Raw genomic sequence first — 16,363 nt, 5'->3', positions numbered from 1 at the left:
GAGTGGGTATGATTAACTTTGGATCTTGTGTTTCCTATTTGGTGCTCCTGCCTCTTGACACCCATATACGCTATAACCCATAGGCATATCTTGACCTGTAAAAAATTAAAGCATTCCCTATTCATGATTGATCTATGGTACATTCAGGAAACCTCACATTGTGATCTTTTGAAATTCTCTGTAGGGTTTTCATTTTGACATTTATCTGGTTCCCATTTTCTATGCATCCTTCCCAGTTTCTCTACAAATTTCCAATAATTTTTCCTTCTATGTGCCTGTCTATTTCTGTCGAGCTAAAACCTGGCTCAAATCTCATTTCTATAAATACCCATGCTCATAATCAGAACATAACTGGAGGGTTTGATCTTGTCAAAACTTATGATGAATATCGATCCATTTTGAGCAGGTGGGTTGGTGTCATTTTATACAACAATTCCATGGGTTTAATGATGGCATTGTCAATGCCTTTGCTTCCACTTTTGATGGAAAGTAATTTAATATTGGTGACTTGGAAATGGTGATTGATGTAAGTTTTATAGCTAAAGCTACCTCCCTCCCCACCAAAGGTGAAAAATGGTCTAATAATTGTCTTGTGAAAGCCATCCCATGGTGAAAGCTTATGGAGCATAAAGACAAGGATTAATCCATAAAAGGTATGCATGTGAACTATCTCAAACCGAAATGGAGAGATTTATTGTATTTCATATGCCATTATATAACTTGTGAGGGACAATATGGGTTGGTGTTTATGTATGACATTTGAATATTGATGGTTTTTCTTAGTAATGATCTTAATTTACCCTATTTATTGCACAAGGGTTTAGCCAAAATGGATAAAACCTATTAGTATGACTATAAAAACCTAGATAGGTCACTCTTCCACCATGGTCTTATATGTATTCTGGTTAATTGTCATTTGTCTAAAATTGACCAATAATGGGAAAGTTTTCTCCTGCGAAATGGTTTTCAACAAACCATATAGTCGACTCAACATGAGGTTTCACTAGAGACTCCATATAACTGACCCTCTCCAGTTTCGGCTCCACTTGGTGCTTATGCCGATGAGGTGGATACTTTTGAACATTTTGGCCTCAAACAGTAGTTCGATTCTTTTAGCGATTGCAGGGATGAAAGCCCTGAACCTCCACTGGATCAGGTCACTAGAATCAAGGTAAAGGACACTTTGTTTCATCATACTGAATTAAAACCAAAATTTAAGAAACCAGATGAAAATACGAAGAAGCCAGATTCTCACCTTGATAAAAAATCTGCATGTCAAGAAACAAACAATTAGTGTAAGCAGAATCTCGAATCTAATGTCAAGGTTAAGAAAAGAGAAATAAAATTATCTAGGCTAAGGTGAAATAGGCGAACGAGTCCTCCTGCTAAATAGATCTTTGTTGATCTTGAAGCTAATACAAATCCTGCACCTAAAAAGAATAAGCCTAAGGCTTGAGAAAACCTAAGTGTTTTTAATAATTAAAACGATACACTTGAAATTGAAAATGATTTTGGGAAAGATGAATCTTTGTTAGATCTATAATGGAATCAACAATTCATAATCAATGTACCATTCCTAAATGGTTGAATTAATTAGCTTATGCAAGAAAATGAAAGACTCAGGGCTTCTTGCCGAGATCAAGAAACACACCGAGAACAAACATCCTTTAGCTTAGAAAACAAATCATAGGTTTTTCATTAGAGGGAATTTTATCCTAAAATTTCCCATGAAATTTTCATGTAGATAATATGTAAACACAATCAAAATCATTTAAATTTAAAAAGAGGTACATGTAAACATTTTGGAGGGAAAATAAAAAAACTATATATATATATATATATATATATATATATATATATATATATATATTTTAAATTGTATTTTTGGCTTATCTCCTTATATGTTTACTCAAATTTCAAGTGTAGACACTCGTTGGATGCAAAATTAAATTCCACATCCAACGAGTACTCATTATGCATACTTTTGTGAAAACCTATGTTGATAAATATTGAAGATACATTAAAAACATGTTCAGTTGACATGTTTTTTTTAATGTATCTTCAATTTTTATCAATGTGGGTCTTCTCAAAAGTTTGCATATTGGGTACTTGTTGGGTGCATAATTTAATTCTGCATCCAACGAGTATCTAAACCTGAAATTTGAGTAAACCTATAAGGAGATAAGAAAAAAATACAATGAAAAAAGTAGTTTTCTTCTTTTCCCTCCAAAATTCATAACTCTTATTTGATTATTTTCCAATTATGTTATTATTTTTCCTTAGGAGGCCATTTTTAATATGAAATTTCCTCTAATGGACACGCATATTATAGTGAAGTCATCACGGTTCAAAGTCATAATTTCTCTAGATATTGATGATCAGAATGATTCTAAATAAAGGTTTATATTGTTATTTATGTCCTATCCTTTGGAGATGTTAAGGTATGTTGCTATTTTGATTTTATTTGCTAAAATTAAAAAAGGTGTTACAAAATCAAATATTCTGCAATAACCTTCTTTCTTGATTATAACGAATAGTAATCTCAGTTTCTTAATTTGTCACAGGTCCTCATGTTGACTGAAACATTGCTCTCATCTGTCATAGAATGGATGCCTTTGGATAACCTCTAACTGCTGCTGATATTGGAAAAAGGATTCCTATTAGTTATCCTATTGAGTTTCTTTTATCTATTCACATATGACCGACAGGCTAAACAAACATACTCTATTATTTTGTAAAAGGACAATTTCGATTTTCAGCTAAAGACTCTTATCTGAACCTCCTATTTGTGATGAAAAAGAGGGGGGATACCCACAATATTGTAGGGGAGACTCTAGAGAAGAAATGTTTTTAAAAGTTGCATGTGATTGTGGATATTTTTGAATTATGCTCTGAGTTTTAAAACTTGGTTTTATTTAATTAATTACTTATTCTGTTTTAAATGGTTCCATGGTCACTATTATTCATCGCCTTCTATTTTTTGTGTGATTTGACTCTTTAGGATACAACAAGCAGTAACTACTATTTGTATGGTTTGATTATGCAAATAGTTAATAACTCGTCACATTTCTTTTCAGTCTTATATTACTTTAATTTGTATATATTTTTATTCGATAAGTTTAGTCTCTAGTGACTTGTGCCTTAAGGCTAATTATTAATCTGAGCACAAATCTAGTCCAAGTTCCCGTGGTTTAATCCCAGTAATGTATAACTTAGATTATGTTACTTTCATTATATGAATTGAATTGAATTGATGTAGTAATTACTATGTTTGTTATATTCATTTCAATTATTTTCTTATTGGTTTTATTCATAAGTAATGGGAGAATGTTTCCTTTTATGAAATTGTTATAGTAACTCCCTACATCTTGGTTGAGTAATATAAATAGATTACATTTAATTAGTTTCTTTTGCATTTATTCGTGATGATCACGTAACTTTCAAACCATTCGGATACAAAATTGGAGTGATGGCCTTGGTGCACTCGGGGTAAACTATAATAATTCTCTTCGTGATGATATGTCAGGCTAAAAGATTCCGTTCAGACATGAAAAAGATGTTTTTCTTAGGATTAAGTGATATACCGTATTTTCTGCAACACTCAAAATTTTTCCTCAGATGATGTAAATGATTTGATTTTTTCTTTGAGAACACTATTATGTCATCAAGGTACACCACCACAATCTGACCAATCAACCCTCTAAATGTAATATCCATTGGTATTTGGAATGCAACTTCAATGTTAATAACCCCATACATATAAAAGAAAAAGTTCCCTCTTTGGTTCTGAAAGTAGTCTTCAATCTATTTGTATTTGCAACCAATACCTATTTATAGTTAGAAAATCCATCCAGTAAGGATAACATCTCAACACTTGAAACCATTTCGAGAATTTGTTCCATGAAGGGAACTAGGTGGTTATCTTTATTCGAATCCTGATTGATATTTCAAAAATCAACACATAATCATATATCTCTAGATTTCTTCCTTAACATGACTAAATTTAAGATGCACGTCGAATACCTGACCCTGAAAATAATCTGTGCATTCAAAAAATTCTTCAATTCCTTTTTTATGAGAGGCTCAAGTGTCACATGTACCTTTCTTAGTTTATGCTAAAAAGGCTTGACCTTGTCTATTATTGGAATGACATGTTGGATAATCCATTTTTTATATATCTTTAAGTCTTCATAAGTCCATGAAAAAATATATTGATATTGTTCAAATAATTTAATGAAATATCATCTTTCCTTCAGGGAACAACATGTATCGAGATTGACGAAATTAGGTTTTTCTTCTGTCCCAAGATTTATTTGTTCGTGCAGTAACATCAAACTTTGAGTTTTCGTGTTGGGAGGTCCTTTAAACCGATTCTGCAAGTCAAATAACTTCTCGAGTGACACAACACCTTTGGGAATTAGATTTACCTCTAATGTTAACTCTTTTCTGTAAGGATCTATTATGTTCGTCCTCATCTATGGTTGTGTCTTTGAATATATCCACATTGGAAAGGAAGTCCAATATATATTGATCATCATTGAAAATTCATAAGTTAGTTACATTATTAAGGACAATAGGTTTATCAATTATTTTAATAGAAAAAACATCCCTAAGTGGTGTAAATATAGAAGTGGCATTAATTAACGTATCGATTGCAGAATTATTAATTCTTGGATAGATTTAATATCAAAATATTTAGTCCGCAAAATATGGTATAAGTCAACTGTGTCGAAGTCTTTCAATGTGTTTCGAATTCTCTGCAAGGTTTTGTTTAAAGCTGGGTTATGAAAATAATCTTTAGAGTTTAAGAGATTAATCAGAAGCTCTGAGTCTTCGAAATATTTGGATTATTTTATAACCTAACTCCTTCGCAATCTGGCAAGCTTTTAAGAGGCTGTAACTCTCTGCTTGATTGTTCGAACTTATGCCTAGGCCCCAACTGTAGCTGGTTTTATTCGATCTATCTGGGGAAAGAATCAATCCTCCTGCACCTGCAGTGCCTGGATTCCCCTTGGATGCTCCATCAAAGAAGATAGTGGCTTTTGAGGTCCCTTGCCACCACGTAAGAAAGTCACCTTCAGTGAGACACAGGCGCCAAGTAGGAGCTTTCATCGGTTTGCTGATTGAATCTTTCCTTTCTCCTGTCACGCAGGGTCCTAGCCACGCAGAGACTTCTGCAGATAAAATAAAGGCAAAAACTGATTTATCTACTATTTCCAACAAGAGAGCTTTTACTTTGGTAGCCACTTCCACTGAATTCGGGAGCCTGTTGTTGAAAACGCACTCATTTCGAGCCAACCACACTTTCCACCAAAGGCATTTTGGAATAGCTTGCCAAATGTTTTTCCAGCCTGCGTTTTTAGTTTTTTTCTCAGGGTTTTGATCTGCCTAGGAGGTGTAGAGAGAAACGACTGATATCTGGGAGGGGTGGGTACGCTAAGTCCGTGGAGGACCATCTTCCAGACTTCTTGTGTGAAAACACAGTCAACCAATAAGTGGTCAGAGGTTTCGATAGCAGAAGTGCATAGGCAACATCTAAAGGGGCCGTGGAACCCTCTTTTGTTCATATTTTCTCCTGTTAGTGCCTTTTTATGCATGAGTAACCAAGTGAAGAAATTCACCTTTGGAAGGCAAAAGGGAGACCAAACGGATTTCCAGAGCTTCGGTGTCAGCAATGATGCATGTGTAACTTGTAGAGAGGAGAATCCTTGAGCTGCTATATAAATTCCAGTTCTTCCCCACCCCCATTTATCTTTGGATGAACGATGGACAGGGCCGAGGCCAGAGAGAGCTGCACATAAAAAGTTTTTTTGTGATTCCAAAGGGTCAGGAACCCCTGAAAAAGTCTATCCCACTCAATTCCATTTGTTGTCCCAATAACATATGTCTGCAAGCCGGAGAAGGCCTTTGTTCACTAGCCAGATCTTTAAATCGTTACAGGAGTTTAGGGTGGCCCAAAGGTCTCGATAATTAACTCCCTCTACCCAGATAGATTGCGTAGCTCAAAGAGTGATATATTTTCTCATACTTTCTTTAGATCTTCAATGATATTATAATCCATACCACAAGATAAAAATCTCATCTTTGGATAGTTGGGATGAGGTCATGGGTTGAGAAGGTTTGTCAACTACTTCAAGGTTTTTAAAATTACATTTAGCACTCCCTGACGTACTCTTCGAAGACTTCCTGATTGAATATTTTGGAGTTGAATTCTAAGTAAGGTCTATTAGAGGAAATATACTTCTAAAAACACCTTCTTCTTGTCATCTAAAGTAGGTTCAACCACTGGAATTTTACTCCTAAGATTGTAAGTCTTAGGAGGATTAGAAGGAGGAGTCTCTCCAACTGAATCTTCCCCGACTGATTGAGACTCACCATATCTAACAATATCCAACGCCATTATTGATGATCCAACATTATCCTTATGAGGAGAGGACTATTCTTCTTATTTTGATTGATTAGATTGGTATTCAATCGTTTTATCATCGAGCACTTTATTTACCATTGGGGTCATGTTGTGAAGCACTGGGGATATGTTTCTCAGAATGTGCAACTTGGTGGAAAGTGCAATAGTTGTCCATGTAACAACCCTAGTAAAAATTCATGTACAAATATATATATAAGGCCACGGTGATGGGACACATATTCCAAGATAAATGGTGGGAAAAACATCCTAGTGGGTGTTCATTTCGATTATTATGGCTAAGGAAATTAACAAAGGCAATGGCTAAGGCTTTGGAAAGGAAAAATGGAATTTTTGGCACATTTATTTATGAAAATAATGGAAATTAGGAGAAAAGGGAGGTGAAAGGTCAGAGGTTGCATGTGAGGAGGGAAATGAAGGAAAATAATGGAAAATGAAGAAAATAGACGCCTCATTAATAAAAAGGCTTCTGAGGGTCAGTTGGTAATATTTTGTGAGTTCAGTTTTGGAGCTCTCTCATTATTATCTCTCTCTCTCTCTCTCACACACTCTTGGACACTTAGATTTTTCTTGGAGAACTTTCACATTGGATAAAGAAAGACAAAGAGGGAAAGAGGAAGGAAAGATCAAGCACAAGAAGGCAGGATCAAGCAACTACAACAAGATTCTTTGTAGGTATCGATTTGCATGTATATTTTCCTTGCTATATTTGGCATGCATGGTGTTTCATGTGGTTGTTTTATGTCATGGCATGGGTATTTCCAGGTGTGATAGTGTTTTTATCCTAGCCTTTCCATTTACTAATAGCCTTGATGAGATGGGTTATCATACTTTGGGCCAGCTGGATTGCCGGGTGGATTCGAAGCTGAGTGGGGTGGATCTCAGAAATGACAAACACATGACCTAGTGGTCCATGAACCAGACTGTGGATCACCGTAAATCCACTGGCCTAGTAACCCATGAGCCAGACTATGGGTTGCGTAAAGTCAGGATTGTGTGCCTCGGTGGGTCTAGGAATCATTTCCAGTGAATGGTGGGATATACGGTAAAGCCAAGAGGTGGATTGCTCTCCTTTGGGCCTAGTAGTCCTGGGATGGGATGTGTGGTAAAGCACGAAGAGTGGGTCTTGGTGTAGGGACTAGTGTTCCTAAATCAGACTATGGATTATGGTAAATCATGAGAGAATAAGAGGTGCTCAAATTCATCATGGTGTAGGTGGAGAACTCCGATAGAATCCATGCTTGTTTGGTTATTTTCGGTTGGTTATGATTCCCACATTCATGCTTGGAATATGACATAGGGGTGATTGGATGAAGAGAGATTTGGCTTAGCCAATCTATATTCGGGTGGAATGTGGTAGTCCCATCCCTGGTTTGTTTCTACATTAATTAATGAGAAATTCATTCCCTTGAATTTTCATGTGTAAATGTACTAGTTTATAGTGGGTCCTATGGCTGATGTATTCATGATATTTTGTTGTTATTATGCTGGTTATGTATATTTTTTATGATAAAAACTATGTATGGATCTCATCATGTTTTTACTTGTAAATGAATCGTTAATGTATCTATGACCTAATAGATGATAATGCAACAAATGACATGTGGAACATTGGTTCTTAGCAATTCTTAGATAAGTATGAGATCCCTAAGCTTAAATATGTTGTTTACAACTGTAGATTACATGTTTGTGATATGTTTGACAAATTTCCTGTCATGGCTAGTAGGGGTCTGGTTAAGGGATTGTTCAACTATTTGCTCTTGCATCATTGTTTCCATGTTATTTTACTTCTTTGAAGATGTCATTCCATTTTGGGCATTGACCTGGGATCTGGGCCCGAAAATGTGGCTCAAACCCCATGGACGCTGGCACAAAACTGGACAAAATGGTGCCTAGACATTGGCTTGCAGACTTGTGAGAGTGTCCAGAGGTCCCTGGATGCTGGCATGCCCATAGCATGAGAGCGTCTAGAGGATAAGTGATCAAAAACTTCAGTGGGACCCAGGGGAAAGATGCGTAAAGTGTTAACATGGTTCTCAGGGGTCCTGTAGCTGATGTGGAAGGCCTGTATCTTGTGTTTCCGTCCATTTCATTTCCTTAAGGTCACATAGGAGGTTGAATCCAATCATAGTAGCATCTTGTCGGATGTTTACCCTGGTTGGCCGGTTACTTGGGTAGATGTGGGAGGAGGGTGTTACAGAGTGGTATCAAAGCATGGTTCACCTCTTAGACTGGATGGGATGTGTGCTGGTCATGCAGTCATGTTGGTTGTATACGTGCTCCTTATGTGTGTAGTGCACGTGCTTGTTTCATTTTCATGGTGTTGATCATGGTTGTAGTGATGTCGCCATGAGAAGGTTGATGGTGGTGTGGTGGGATGTGTCGTCATGAGTGTATGTTCTATATGAATTTGTTATGCATGTCAATGTTTATATGTTGTTATGCATGCTTTGTCATGGTTATGGTTATGCATGTATGGTAGGTCAGACATGCATTGTGAGGTCATTGTATGCAGTTAGGTCATCATGATGTTATTGGTATGTTGTGATGCTAATGAATTGATTGAGATAGAGCAGGAGATGCAGACCATCAAAGTAAAGTTGCAACATTGGACCTCGAGGCAAGAGCATGTCGTCGTACATGTTTGTAGGTTGGGCATGTAAGTATGTAGGTTAAGGATTGTTATATGCATTAGGGTTATATACATTAGGTTTATGTATATGTCTATGGATGTTATGGTTACATGCATGATAGATGCCAATTGATTAGTGTAGTTATATGTACATGTGTCAGATAGTCATGAATGATAGTAACCTATGGTGGTATGCATTGCTATTGTTATTTTATGTTAGATAACTTGATGATTATGTTATATGTTGTTGATGAGTATGTTATAGGTTAACTTGTTGTTGTTATGTGATAATTAGCTTGATGATTAGGTTATATGTTGTTGATGAGCATGTTATCTGTTAACTTATTGTTGCTATATGCTAGTTAACTTGATAATTAGGGTTATATCTTTAATATATTTATGTTATATGTATCATGCTAAATTGGATTGGCCTATGTAGATGGTTAGGGTTACCACATTTAGGTATAAGTTAATATGTTGTGATATTATGTCGTACTAATCTAGACTGATCATACATACATGATTGTTATGCATGAATGACAAATATTTATGAGCTTATGATGTAAACATGTTAGTTAGTTACTATTATGGATATCATGATCTTATTTGTGCTTGAGCTGATGTGTTGTGAAGTTATATCTTGCTAATCTAGATTTATTGTGCAGACGAGATAGCCTACCCTGAGATACATTAAGGTATGAGCGTGCTTATGTCATCTACTTTGTGCTTGAATGTTTACTTATGTTGTATATTTGGTTCTTGACTATTTGATTATGTCGTCTATTTGGAGCTTGAGTATTTGGTGTTTATTATGTCATCTAGTTGATTTATCTAACATGGTACGTTTATAGTTTGTTTGAATTTTTGATTAATTGCATGATATGAGCATGCGTCTGTAAGATTGCATGAAGATATAAACTTGTTTTAAGATGGTTTTAATCACACATATGTGTTGAGATAGTTGAATGTACTTGAGTGTGGTAGGTAATAGTTGTAGCATTATGCCTAATGACTATGAGTTGACTATGGATTATGGCATGATTGTTAATATTGGTAAAGGTTGATTTCAAAATAGATATGATTGTCTTGATATTTGGAACGTGTGGCCGAAATGTGTGAAGATTTTCAGGAAACATGCTTGATATTAGCATGACAAGGTAATAGTTAATGTGTTTACATAAATAACAACTAGGCGACGTGATAACACATAACAAGCCTCGATTCCAACAAAGTAAAAGGGTAGAAGAAAGGAATGGGGAAAGAATTATTTTGGCTATGTTTGGAAACCCTAATTCCAAACGAATGAGTGCTTTGATTTTGTCTGACATTATGTGGGTATGTGCGATAATCATCAACATGTAATTAACATGTATAACAGCTAGTTTCTAGTTATGGATGGATTAGTTAAGGGAATTTGAGCCCCTTGAGAGATGGCATGGACATGTTCAGTTACAAGGAAATGTGCTTGGCACAATAAGTTAAGGTAACTAGTATGTTTTTATGTTTATTTATGCACTGACATTTATGCATTCATGTCAATATGATGCAAGGGATTGCATGGAAAAGAGACTACCATGAAATCTTGAAGAAGGCTCAGGTTGAGATTTCCTTTGGAAGCACTGGGAACCATGGGGATTGAGTCATGTTGTCTGTTGTTAGTCTTGTGAATTTTTGTCTTTTGTGAATTTCTTGTGCTTGATTTGTAGCTTTGTTATGTCTAGTGCATGATCATGCCACTTTGGTTGTGGTGTCGTATTGCTATTGGTTTTCATGATTTTATTTTTGTTTGTTTGTTGTCTTGTATTTTAAGTTTTGAGTCTTGGGAATTGGTTGGGAAAGAAGAAAGTTAATGGCGAACGGGGAGAGCTATGTGAATTCCAGTAGGAAATATAAGACTCATATGAAGGTGATTCTTGTATAAAGGAAGTTTAAGGCAAGAGTATGATAGCCAGTTGGATTGGTTGGGTCCATTGGTGTAAATAGACGATGACAAGAAAATCATGGGAGAGTGTTGTAGTGAAAACTCAACACCCCCACACCCCCATTTTCTATTTATTTTTAAATAATGGGGAACCTTTCCATAAATTTCTGATTAAATCACCTTTTTAATATTTTTCATTTAGTTATGTGTCCTACAATTTTGCCAATTTTTCATTTTTGTCAGATTTCTATTTTGATTGCTTCATTGAGTTTGACTTTTCTCTAGCTTTCCATCGATACTCCTTTCATCTCATTTAGTTACATGGTTTGCAAATGATGCTCATCCGAAGTTCAATAATTTTTACCACCCATGTTAAAAAATGTACAAATGTATAATATTTTAATTTTTGTAACTAAATTTTTTTCCGAGGAAAATAGAGTTCGTAATTTCTATTAAAAAGAAAATAATAGAGATTACATGTTGTTGATGCCAAGGCATATGCAGTAGTGTGGTTTTACCACTGATCAAAACAAGTTTTACAATAAAACATCCTGTAAGTCCAACTGAGGATACGGTGGTTCTGTATCCATCCAAAAAGAAGCAAAACAGTGTCTCACATATAACCATAAATAGACAGAGTTGAGGTATATGAGCCCTCATGCAGTGAAATAAAGTATAGTGCCGATCAGTACTATGCTGTTATATACAAAAATATGAACATGTAGATCAAAAAATTCTAGGTGGGGGGGATTTCCCCCTGTTGCAGGCCGTCAATATATGGACGATGATAGAATCTGTGCATCCCCTCTGGAGTGTATTCTTCAATCAGCCAGTCTCCTATAGGGCGATCCGCCGCTTCTTTCGAGAGCCGGTCAGCAAGTGCATTTCTTTCCCCGGATGAGTAGGTGCAGCCTCTGCCGACTTGGGTGCAACCTCTGCAGTCTTTGAGCGAGTACGCGGTGGCCCTAATGTAGACGATGCCTTCCTTCGAGAATTATTTTTTGCACTATCACCCGTCTTCTTGATAGGAGTCTCCTGTTGAGCCTGTTCACCTTCTGTTGTTATGTTAGCTCCAGCATTTTGTTCCACAGTAGTCTGCTGTCGAGGTCCTTTAGTATCCGCAGAAGTCACCCCCGAATTCAATGGACAATCCTTATACAGATGGCCAATTTTATGGCATCTTCGACAGCGGAAGGGAATGCCTTCGTAGTCCAGTAGCTGTTTGCGGGAGACATGGCTATGGTGCAGTATGATTTTTTCCTCTAGACCAGGTCTGGTGTCCAAGTGGACTAGGATTCGAGCCATAGTCCTGATGCCCGTTTTCTCGTATGATCTGTCGTGCTCCAAGTATGTACCAAGTGTGTCCCCGATTCTCTTGAAGGCATACGGGCTCCAAAATTGCCATGGCAGACCAGGTAGGCGAACCCAGATGGGTCCAGCCCCCAATTGTTCTCGTTCTGGATCAAATAGAGGATCCCATCGCTTGAGCATGACTGGAGCTAGCTCAATGTGCCAATATTGTGAGAGAATCCACTGGGTATATTCGGGAAGATGGAAGTGTAAGGCGAACCAGCCCCTTGTGAGAACCATTACCTCTGGTAATTCTTTTAGCAATGTACCCCATATCTCCTCCACCCAGAGGTTAAGTCGTTCCGCAGTGTAGGTGCGTCCACGGACCCTGCCGACCAGAACCTTGCGAGAAGCATCCATCACATCCAGAAGTGGAGCTTCTGGCCCAAAAATGACGCTAAAATCTGAATCAATAGCTCGAAGGCATCTGCCTTTCGTCACCTTCTCTGAACGCTTGCCAATGGGGGTCTCCTTCAAAAATTTGCGACAGGGATTAGATGAGCTATGCTGTGCGGAGCCAACAGATTGAACTGGTATCGGCGGGGTAGTGAAGCAGCCCGAGCGGATCGGGGAGCGAGGAGCCGAGGTGCTAGTGCCCGGAAGGGGGGGTAGGGAGGAGTGGAGGGGGAGCCGTTGGGCCTGCGGCATAAAGGAAACTGAGGGTGAATGTGAGCTTGATGGGGGCGGAGGCGGAGGGGGCGGAGGTAATGCAGGGCGATTATGAAGCTGTAGCGGAGCGTCCAGTGTAGGCGAGTTCTGGAAGCATGAACCCAATAGCTGTATTGTCGCGGGGGATAGGGGCGGGCATTCAAGAGGTGAGGCGTCCGCAAGAGTGAAGTCTGGAGTTTTATTCTTCCCTGTATGCGGCAAGTGCCGCTGCTGTGATGAAGCACCTGTCTCAAAGCCTAGAGCAGCACTTCGCGGAAGCATGTGAGGCCTATTTGAGTGAGCCCAGATGTCCTGGTGAGGCGTGGGGTCCGCCTCATAGTCAACCAAGTCTTCATCGCCCATGCTGACTGTCGGTGCAGAGTGAGACAGAACAGGAATCGATCCGGGGCCCGTCCAGCGGAAAGGAGGGAGGAGTTAGTGCGCCAGAGGAACCGAGAGGGGACCGCAGAGTAAGACAAAAGGCTTCGTGAAACCCGAAACCGCTATCGGTGATCAGGCCGTCAGTGTTGTCAAAACCCAAAAGCCCCAAGTGCAAGTCGCCATGAAAAGGGGTCCCTATAACAAACCCTAGGTTAGGGTTCCGCCATGGTAGCTGCCAGCGAGAGCTCTCCCGTGTCCGACCAGCAATTATATTATTAACTAATCTTTGTAACTAAATTAATAATTCATTGTAAATATTAATCCCTAACTAATTTTTACTAATTTTTTCATTTTTCACTAATGGTCCTACAAAATCGCCTAACCAAATTGTAGAACAATTAAAATAACGTGTTTTCGGGATCTCAATAATTTATTCCAATTCCCAATTTTAAAAGAAATTATGGGCCCTAAAATCTCAAAATCGAAATGTGACTATAGTTCATTTTGTTGGATTTTTAAAATATAAAGTGGCTGTATTTTATGGTCGGGTCCCACTCCTGTGGCCCTCCTCTTCTCTTTCAAACCATAATTTTCCTTCACTTCTTATCCCTCTCCATATCAAGCCCCGAGATATCGTAACAATTGCATCGTTCTCTAATAAAATTTTTGATATTAAAAAAAGGCCAATATAACATAACATAAGAATATCCGATAAGGATACTTCCGATGACTCTTAATAATGGCCACGAGGGTTTGTGTTAATGATTGGAAATTGTCGTTTTAGGATGGTTCTTAATAAAACCTCGGCAAACACATGATATCAGAACTTTAATAAACTCCCATGCTTTAAAAACCTTGATGCCCGAGGTCTCGATGTACCTCATCACCTCCAATACCCTCAACACCTCAAACAAACCTGGGTATATAATACCTCGACACTTATTATAATATTGGAACACCATGAAAAGGATTTATCGTAACACTTGTTTGAAAAACCCTGATATCCAAATTTTCTCGATATCCGATATCCTTCGAGGCTTAATGTAATTCTTTTTCTATTGGTTGAGGTTTGTTTAAAGCCTCCTCTCCTTTGTTTAATAAAGCCTCCTCTCCTTAAATATCCTCTTTGTATGGTTCATATGTATGAGCCCAAAAGCCACTCCTTGACCCATTCATTGGGACCAAAAGCCACTTGGGTCCATAAGTCATGGGCCAATAGTCACTTGCCATGTGTCTCACCATATTTTTAATATTAATTAATTTTTAAGTAATTAGTTTAATCATAATTTGTAATAATAATAATCAATAATTTAATTTAGTAATTTTTATAACTATTAAATTATTTAAAGTTTTTAATTAATTTGTATATAATTAATGAATTTCATAATTATAATTAATTATAATTTAATTAATTTTAGTTGTACATTTAATTTTAGATTTAGAATTTTTTAATTAAAATTTCTTATTTTTGGCCTATGCAACAAATTTTCCAGAATTCTTGTAATTTTGACACTTCAACTTTGGAAGCTCATAAGTTGAGTTTTATTCAGCCAAATGAGGTCCATGAAAAATCGTTAGATAGATAAAATCATGGAGAATATTTATGAAGTGGTTGCATGACTAGATTCAATTAGTAAATGAGTCTAAAATTTAGCAGGAAATCAAGCTCCAAATTTGTAAACAAAATTATTTTTCTGAGTTTATTTTTTGCATTTTCATTTGCTTATAACCTCTGTTGATTGCAAATATATTTGTTTGTGTTCTCTTTGACCAATAATATCTTTACAGGAATCAATGAAAATATCAAATTTCCTTTTATTTATTTCTTTAATTAAGTTTTGATTGGAAGATGTTTTATTTTCTAGATTTGGTATTTTTGATTTTAATTTGTATTTTAATTAAATTTTGATTGGTTTTGGTAGGAGAACAGTTGAAGAGATGAGGAAGAGAAGATTTCAATCAATGGAATTACTCTAACAAGAGGGAAAAATAATTTGAACCAATGAAACTTGTTGGAGAAAAATTGTTCTTCAACAACTTTCATATTTAGAATTAATTTTTGTAATTATAAATAGCAGTTTGTAGAATGGAGATAGGGTTTCTCATCTATGCAATTATGTAATTATTGTAGCATTACTGTAATAGGGGTTTGGAGCTGTAGGTGAGAGGAGAGTAAAATCTCATATATGGGGGATAATTTTGGGGATTTTCTTTTGCATTTTGGATTGTGTTCGAGGAGTCAAGTTTGCACTACTACAACTCGATTTTTGCAGTAGAGTTCAAGCATTCTAAAAGGACTGTTGGAGATAAGAGCTAGAGAAACAGGTTCAATAAGTTGGTATTTAAAATAATACTATTTTTTATACTTATTTCATTTTATAATGGCATAAATGTGTCATTTTCATTCATATTTGTGCATTGTTGTCAATATGAGTAATTTGCTTCAATAATATGTTGTTATTTATCTATGCTCTTATGTGGTGAACTCTGATTTCTGAGTAACTATTTAATCAAAAGTCAATCTTTTAATTCTGATTTAATAAACACTAATATTTTGTGAACTATTTCCTTGTATTGTTGTTTAAATCATTCAAGTTACTGATTTAATAATCATCATCATTTTGTGAACTTCCTAAATTTTGTTGATTAATTATTCTTGTTAATAAATCTTCGAACAAAATGTGTTTTGGTATTCATAATATCAGTTAACTAAATTAATTCGTTAGCTTTATATTCATTATAAGGCAGATATATTGAAATGTCAATCATTTAATTACTTTTCTATCAGTTGGGTTATATCTGTATCTTCCTAATCGAGATAGGCTTAGGATTTCTTTCCTTTTGCTTGCATTTAGATTTAATTCTACATTCCTAGAAGTCCTCTTATCAAAGAGGAAAAATTTAGTTGTGGCTTGGCTGAGCCCTAGATCAACTTAAGGATCACTTTCTTGTCTGATCATCAAGAAGAGTCGATCTGATGTCTCTTCTCTATTAGTAGCTGAAAGTC

Source organism: Pinus tabuliformis, chromosome 8 (genome assembly GCF_031772625.1).
Source record: "Pinus tabuliformis cultivar Carrire ecotype Pingquan chromosome 8, CPIR1, whole genome shotgun sequence".
NCBI classification, from domain to species: Eukaryota; Viridiplantae; Streptophyta; class Pinopsida; order Pinales; family Pinaceae; genus Pinus; species Pinus tabuliformis.
Note: the sequence above shows the minus strand (reverse complement) of the source record.